The sequence below is a fragment of the Myotis daubentonii genome, chromosome 3 (genome assembly GCF_963259705.1).
Source record: "Myotis daubentonii chromosome 3, mMyoDau2.1, whole genome shotgun sequence".
NCBI lineage: Eukaryota > Metazoa > Chordata > Mammalia > Chiroptera > Vespertilionidae > Myotis > Myotis daubentonii.
This window is the reverse complement of record NC_081842.1, coordinates 187,867,092-187,875,881: the sequence shown is the minus strand read 5'-3', so window position 1 is coordinate 187,875,881 and position 8,790 is coordinate 187,867,092.

Genomic DNA, 8,790 nt, shown 5'->3' with positions numbered 1-8,790 from the left:
TGTAACAAAGTGATCAAAGCAGAATGTATAACTGTATGTGGAATATGAGCTTAACTCAGAAAGTTCTGCTTGCCTTGGACAGTACTTACTAACTAGTAAATATCTTTTTTCGACAACCACTTCAAAAATACAACAAAAAGACAAAATGGACATCATCCAGAACCACAGGAAGGCTGGCTGAGTGGAAATTCTACAACTAGAAGGAAAGAGAAAAGCACACTGAGGCTCAGAGGAGGTGTGGAAGTAAAGTGCAGAGGTACAAAGGCACACGCGGAAAGGGCTGGCAACTGAGGACACGGTTCTCTTTTTCAATCAGGAGGGAGTCTCAAGCTTCTGACAGCTCTGAACTCCAGTTCTGGGCGAGTCTCTGGGGACCCAGATTCATACAGGGAGAAACTGGACTGTCTGGCATCGGGCGGAACTCAAAGGCGGCTTTAAGGTTTTTCAAGAACTCAGAGGTGCTTGCAGCGATTACCAGGGGACACTGAGACCTGGGGCCTCTTAGGGAGGGCTGAGGATCAGCCATAGCTGTTTGCTCTGCCCTGTGGATTCCCTGAGACCCCGCTGCATCCAAGCTGTGTGCAGAGGCTTTTGCATATGAATGGCCTGGCGCTTTGCAATCTAAATTACCTAACAAACTGCAGCTGGGTCAGAGAGAACCAGAACATCCAAAAGAAGGCCCAAGGCCCCACAGCAGCTTGCATTGCTTCACAGCTGGGCCTCATCTGGGCACCTCCAAACCCCAAACAAAGAAGAGGAATCTGCAAATCTCTCCATAGCTCCTGCTGGGTAGCCTCAGGCAGAGGCTAAATTAGCACCTCCTTAGAGATGCAAGAGCCAGTGTACCCAGTGGTCATAGTGGGACCATCCAAATTACAACTCCTCAGATTCATAAGGGACACACTCAGGGGGCAGACTCAGTGAGCACCAAAGCCCCACTGAAGCAAGTCTTGGCCCCATAAGGGTGTCTCCAGCACAGAAGTTCTCCCACTGCAGACACAGCAGATCCTCACAGCCAATTGGCCTGGAGGTCAATTCCTCCCAGTGATACCTACAACAATCAAGGCTTAACTACAACAAGACTGTGCACAAAGCCGACAAAGGGGTGCACCAAGAGTGTCCACCTCAGGTAATTGGCGAGGCTGAGCCACTGGGCCCTATAGGATACCTAGGACACAAAGCCACTGTACCAACACAGGGAAGCATAAAAAATGCGGAGACAAAGAAACAGGTCACAAATGACAGAAATGGAGGAAAGCAAACGACTGGATATAGAGTTCAAAACCACACTTTTAAGGTTTTTCAAGAATTTTCTAGAAACTGCAGATAAATTTAGTGAGACCCTCAATAAATCTAGTGAGACCCTCGAGGATATGAAAAAGAACCAACTAGAAATTAAGCATACACTGACTGAAATAAAGAATATTATACAGAGATCCAACAGCAGACTAGAGGATTGCAAGAATCAAGTCAAAGATTTGAAATACAAAGAAGCAAAAAACACCCAGCCAGAAAAACAAAAAGAAAAAAGAATCCAAAAATATGAAGATAGTGTAAGGAGCCTCTGGGACAACTTCAAGTGTACCAACATCCAAATAATGGGGGTGCCAGAAGAAGAGAGAGCGCAAGGTATTGAAAACCTATTTGAAGAAATAATGACAGAAAACTTACCCTACCTGGTGAAAGAAATAGACTTACAAGTCCAGGAAGTGCACAGAACCCCAAACAAAAGGAATCCAAAGAGGACCACACCAAGACACATCATAATTAAAATGCCAAGAGCAAAAGACAAAGAGAGAATCTTAAAAACAGCAAGAGAAAAACAGTCAGTTACCTACAAGGGAGTACCCATACGACTGTCAGCTGATTTCTCAACAGAAACTATGCAGGCCAGAAGGGAGTGGCAAGACATATTCAAAGTGATGAATAGCAAGAACCTACAACCAAGATTACTCTACCCAGCAAAGCTATCATTCAGAATTGAAGGTCAGATAAAAAGCTTCACAGATAAGAAAAAGCTAAAGGAGTTCATCACCACCAAAGCAGTATTATATGAAATGCTGAAAGGTATCCTTTAAGGAGAGGAAGAAGAAAAAGGAACTCTTACCATTTGCCACAGCATGGATGGAACTGGAGAGCGGATAAATACCACATGATCTCACTCATTTGTGGAATATAATGAACAACATAAACTGATGAACAAGGACTGATCCAGAGACGGAGAGGCATTGATTGGACTGTCGGGCTTTGGAGGGAGGGTAGGGGAGGGTGGGGGAAAGGGGGAAAGATCAACCAAAGGACTTACATGCAGGCATATAGGCCTAACCAATGGACACGGACAACGGGGGGGGGGGGGGTTGAGGGCATGAGCGGGGGGGGGGGGGGGGTAGAGGGTAACGTGGGGACAAAGACACATATGTAATATCTTAATCAATAAAAATATATTTAAAAAATGTGCACGAATTTTGTGCACTGGGCTACTAGTCAATAATAAAAGGACATGGAAGTCCAGGCATCATGCAACAATAGAGATACACAAACTGTCCCCAGTGAATACTGCTAACCAAATACCTACATAAGACAAGCGTCTAGTGACCATGTTTTTGATACCTTAGAGTATTTTAGTTAAACTAAGGAGTCTAATAAGATTGACTGGTTGGTGGGGGGGGGGGGGGATAGGGGGTAACGTGGGGATAGGGACACATATGTAATAACTTAATCAATAAAAAAATTTAAAAAGAAAGATTGACTGGTTGCTTCTGGTTGTGCTGGAGAAGGTGGAGAAAGAAAAGGATAAGGTTGGGGATTCAACTTCCCAGCCTAAAGTGCTTTTAAAAAACCTGAAAGCTTCCATGCCTGACCTGAAAGAAACCTTTATGTCCTTTATGTAGCCACAGGTCTCAGCTAGGATTGAAATTTCTGAAAACTAAATCCAGAATCTCATCTCACCAGTGTTTGAATAACAATACAAATTGAATTTCCAATCTTGCAGTTATCTTCTGCTAAAGTGGAACATTGATTGAGAAGTAGTGAGAGCCTGAAAATTGGAAGGGGGGCATATGGGAAAATCCCAATGAAGCTGGAGACATCAAAACCTTACATTCTGTTGTTTTCTATAGCAAATGCTGAGTATATATCTATTCCAATTATGCATTCCAGAAACCTCAGGAGAGGTTTAGATATATAGTACCAGCTAGGTGACAATAACTCTCAGGGCTGAGGTAAGTTTCTTCAGGAGGCCATATATGCTATAAATCAATGTCTAATAAATGGTGCAGTTTCTTCCATTGCCATGATTTACCAGTTCAAGAATCAAGGGATGGAAATGGGAGTAGCACCATTCATTGTTACCCCTAGTGATCCCATTAGCACATTTTTTACTTCTTGTCCCTACAATCTTATGCTCTGTTGGCCTAGAAGTCTTAGTTCCAAAGGGAGAAATGTTTCTACTGGGAGACATAATAATTATTACATTAAACTAGTGAGTAAAACTGCTAGCTGGCTATTTTGGGTTCCTCATGCCTCTGAATCAAAAGTAGTTACTGTACTGGATTGATTCTGATTACCAAGGTGAAATGACCAATGGAGGTATGTCTGTAATACAGGATATATCTAGAGTGTCTCTTAGAACTGCCATACCCTGTTATTAAATTAAATAGAAAAATACCACTACCCAATTCAAGCAGGACTAAAAACCAGGGTCTTTTAAGAATGAAGGTTTGGGTCACCCTACCAGACAAAGAACCATGTCTAGCTGGGGTGCTTGCTGAGGGCAAAGAGAATATGGAATTGATAGTGAAAGAAGGTGGTTATAAATGCTAGCTACGGCCATGTGACCAATTGCAAGAACAAGGACTATAATTGTTTTATTTCTTTTTATTTTGTTATAAATATGTTTGTGTGTGTGTGTGTACATGAGTGTATCTGATAGTTTTTCTTCCTCCTCTTTTTCCCTTCAAATCTAACATAAGTCAACTTTATATCACAGCATTTAAGTTACAGAACAGTGAACAGCAGCCAATGACATTGCATTGTCTTCGGCGGGGCGGGGTGGGGGGTTGTTAATGCCTTTTCATGATACACAGGGTAGCAGCAGAAGTATAACTTTATTATAGTTTTTATTTACAGATTAAGAATGGTTTAAGGGAATGTGTGTGAATGCCAAGTAGATAAGGGGTGGACTGTGACATCTAGTTTTACATGTCAACTTAGATAGGCTATAGTACCCCATTGTTCAATTAAACACAAGACTGATGTTGCTGTGAAGATTTGTAGATGTGGTTAACATCTACAATAAATTGCATTTAGGAATATTTCCTTGATAATCTAAGAATGCCTAATATACTCACTAAAAGCCCTTAAGAGCACAGTTATAGAAGCTAGACAAAGTAAGAAAAAAATATTCTTCCTTAGAGTTTCTGCAACACCTTGGTTGTGGCCCAGTGAAACACATTTCAGATTTCTGATCTCTTAACTTGTAAGATCATAAATATTTACGTTTGTAAGTCACTAAGTTTGTTCTAATTTTCTATAACATCAAAAGAATACTAATACAGGGATAGAAAGGCAGGCAGAAAGTAAAAAGATAGGAAGAGGGCAGACAGGCTGGAGGATCAGCAGGTGAATAAGAGTTAGGTAGAAAGTCAGAGTTAGGTAGAGACAGGGAACAGCAAACAAGTAGGAAGTCTGGAGAAGAGAAACAGAAGAGTAGACAGTCTGATGAGCAGGAGGAAGGGGACAGAAGCTGATGACAGGAAGACAGCATGATAAACAAGAGGTCCTCAGAGTTTGTCCTTGTGCCATCAAAGGTTATAGAAGCTTTCTGAGACACAGCTGGATCCCATTCTTGGACTTCAACCCAATTCCCAGTAGAAATATGGGGACTTTGGAGGGATCCAGCATCGCTCAAAGCAGAGCAGGTTCAGGGTCATGACCACTTCCAGCTTGTTCATGGCAAACTGCTTCCCGATGCAGTTCCTGGGCCATTGAGAGGAAATGACATGAGAAATGGTCTTAAACCCTGTTTTGAGTTTGGCAGGCATTGGTCCTTGCCGGAGCAGGGGGTTCTGATGTGAGTCAATTCGATCCCCTTCCTTTTAGGTCACGCACATTTCTACCCCACTAGCCTTGCTTCATATTCTGCTCCTGAACTTTAACAAAGCCTATCTTTTTTCCAGAATTAGCTCCTAATTTCAACTTCTGTTCTCAGAAGTCATGATGGGGAAAGGTCAGTGCCCTAAGCCACTAAGTCAAGTCAAATGAGTCATTAAAAAGTTAATTATTAGGCCCTAGTCGGTTATGCTCAGTGGCAGGAACATCAGCCTGCGGTCAAGGGCACATACCTAGGTTGCATGCTAGATCCCCAGCCCTGGGGGCGGGGGGGGGGGAGGGGTTGCGTGTGGGAGGCAACCATTCAATGTATCTCTCTTGCATTGAAGTTTTTCTCTGTCTCTCCCCATCCCTTCCATTCTCTCTCTCTCTCTCTCTCTCTCTCAATAATAATAACAACAACAAATAATAATAATCAGTGGAAAAGATATCCTTGGGTGAGGATTAACAAAAAAGAAAAAGAAAAAAAAGAGAATTAATTATTAGTTTGTTCACTCCTTTCACAAGCAGTTTCTGGTTTCACAATATGGAGGTCAGGTCGAGGCATAGTGTGGAGTGGGGTGGGCCACACTCTCAGGCCCTCATTAGGGGGATGCACTGGGACCTCAATCTTCAGAGAGAAGACAAGATGAGGTTGTATGAGGAAGGCAGAATGACAACAAGGAAGCTTCCTGGAGGGGCCACCGTTTAGCCACTCTCAGCCTATTGTACTATCTGCTTCCCAATAAATGGTCCAGACTTCTGCCTCTTCCTCTCTGTCAGCTATACCTCTTCCTCCCCAGACACTAAGGCACAATTCATGTTTCACTCAAGGACACATCACCGTCCAGTGCCCAGGACAGTGCAAAGAACATGGAACATTCAACAGTGTGCTCAATGTGTGAATAGTGAGTGAAAGAGTGAATGAATATTTGTCTTCAGTAAAGGTATTTGTTTCATGACTGTGAACTCTTGAATTCACGGACAGTATCTTTCATCTCTGTGTTCCCACCTCCTAGCACAGGATTTGGCACACGGAGACAGTCTTAATAATTTTATATTTGATTGACGTTAATTGAATTTTTTTAAAAACCAAAATGGAATAAATTAAGAATAAATATGAGTTCTGCCTAAGGATTCAGCTGTCTAGCACGCTTCTGTCCTCTAGTGGGAGTCATGTGACTTGCAGCCAAGGTCTATGAGGAAGAACTCAATTCTGGAAAAATCAAATCCTGGAGCTAATTTCTAGAAGAACAATTTGCGTAAAGCCTGTTCTGTAAAAGTTGATTCACCATTAGAGGAATTTAAAGAATCATTGATTCAGAAAATCTATATAGGATGAGAAGCAAGAAAGAATTAGAGGCTCATATTTTGGAGCAACTCAAGTTACAACTCAGTTTATCAAGTGCCATCCATGAGCCCTTAGGGATTTGCATTAACTCATTCCATCCTCACAACAACCTTCCAAGGAGGGTGCTCATATTCCCATTGTTCAGATGAGGCACCTGAGCTTCAGAAAGGCTGAGTAACTTGCCTATGATCACATAGCTAGGATGTGGTAGGGCTGGAATTCAGAACAAATGTGAGCCAAAGGGTGGCCTCCAACCATATAGGTGTCCCAGATCTGGTAATCAATTCCTCTCTGCCACCAACCTCAGGGCTCCTCAGAGACAGGACCATCAGATCCATGACAGTGGATTTTCTGATCTCCCTCATTTGCCTAGACTCCACAAGAAAGAAAGCACATCTCCCTTATCCTCTCTGATGGTCTCTGTAGCCCTCATATCTCAGGGAATTAGAACTTTAGGGCTAAATGATAAGGCTACATTCAAAGGTTATCATTTGTTTATTGAGCTTTTTCTATGTTCAAGTTCTGTGCCAAGCATGTTATATTCCTCCTCCAAATTACAAAGTAAACATCCAATTATGATGAAGGAACAAGACCAAAGAACTGCTATAGGACACATGGGTCTGATCTGCCACAGGTTCTTGCAGAATTCCTAGGTTAGTGACTGTGGTGAAGTTCAGACCTCTGGGTAAGGAGCATCCATCAGGGAAGGTGATGGGCTCGCTGAGTTCTCTCCTGACATTTGGTACAGGTGGATAGAGTCGCAGTGCCTTCTTGATGCACATGGTGGTGTAAGGCATCTGATCCAGGTGATCCCTGAAATGAATGAAGCCCAACCTGAGGGCAGGCAGGGCCCAGGCAGACCAGGGCTTCTTGTCTAGCTGGGTGGACAGGGCTCTCCCATCTCCTGAGCACTCACCAGGTGATGGAGGCACCATCCCCCAGGAGGCTCTGGATCTCCTTGCAGCACCTTGGCTAATACTAGGGGTGAGCAACCAGAGCATAGAGGGTCCAGGAGATACCACTGGCTGTGGTGTCATGGCCCTTGAAGATGAATGTTCCCACTTCAGCACAAAGGTCATTGTCAAACAAGCTGTTCCCATTCTTCAACTGGGAAAGGCTGGGGAGAGTGCATGGCTTGCCCCTTCCTCTGTACTTCTGGGAAAAACCTCAGGCCCCTCCTATACACACTCACTCTGGCAAAGAGAAGACTGTCCAGAAATCCAACTTCCTCTTTTTCCTGACCTCCTCAAGATCTTCCTCACCCTGCAGATGCGCCTTTCTCAGCTTGATCACTCAGTTTGTTCCAGAACAGTGGTTCCCAGGCAGAGCTAAGGGCTCTGGATACCCAGAAAGAGCAACCCACAGTGGCCCCATCTGCCCCCCCCTCCACCCTGCTGCAATATGGATACCAGTGAATCAGAATGAGTGTGGGAGAGGTGTGCACATGATGGGTGAGAGGTCTAGCACCATCAGATTGTAAGTCAGGCCTCCCCTCTATAGCACACCCATGGAGTAGGCTCTACATGAATGCTGCTTGGAGAGGGTGACATCACCAATCCAGTGACACATGTGAACAGCAGCACAGTCCATTGCACCCTGGCATCTCAATTCCCAAGCCCTGCACCAGGTAAGTATCCAGTGGGGTGTGTTCTAGCTCCCAAAGGGCAGCAGGGGTCAGACTCTTCCTGAGGGACAGGGCCAGTCCCTTTGAGATGTACATGATGAAGGAGGGGAGCAGTCCAGGAGGTAGAGTCCAACCTGTGTGTTAATGGGCGAGCTGGCAGGCCCACTGGCTCCAGAGGCAATCAGGAGTCAGCCAGTAGATGATGTCGTTCTGGTAGAAAAAATTCCTCACTCGAGAATAAAAAAGATTTTTCATATCCTGATGGCCTTGCAGTTCCTGAAGGAGAAGATACAGAACAAACGGTATCTGGAGGCCTCTGACCTGGAGGTGAAGTGGGGCTCTAGATGGTAGTTTCCCCAAACAGTGGGGACAGGTGACACTGAGGCATTCATTGCTCCTATCCTGTAGCCCTTGAGACCCTCAAGCCTTTATAAGTAACATGAGCAACCAGGTTTCTCCCTGTGCCAGGGATCAAGGATCTGTGGCTGAGTCAAGCTTTGGTTTGGACTAGTATTTGTCCATAGTCAGGAGCTCTCAACAGATTCTGGCTTTTTGTGCTAGTGAGCATCCAAACTGCCTGAACTGCCTCTCCAGTAAGTCCTTATCAGTTGGTAAAACAAAAACTCTGCAGCTGAAGGATTATCACTGACCTGTGTGTCTGGATGTTGCCCTGCTGGCTGAAGGCACACTTCATGAGTCATCAAGGAGATATGTTCAGAGATTTCCA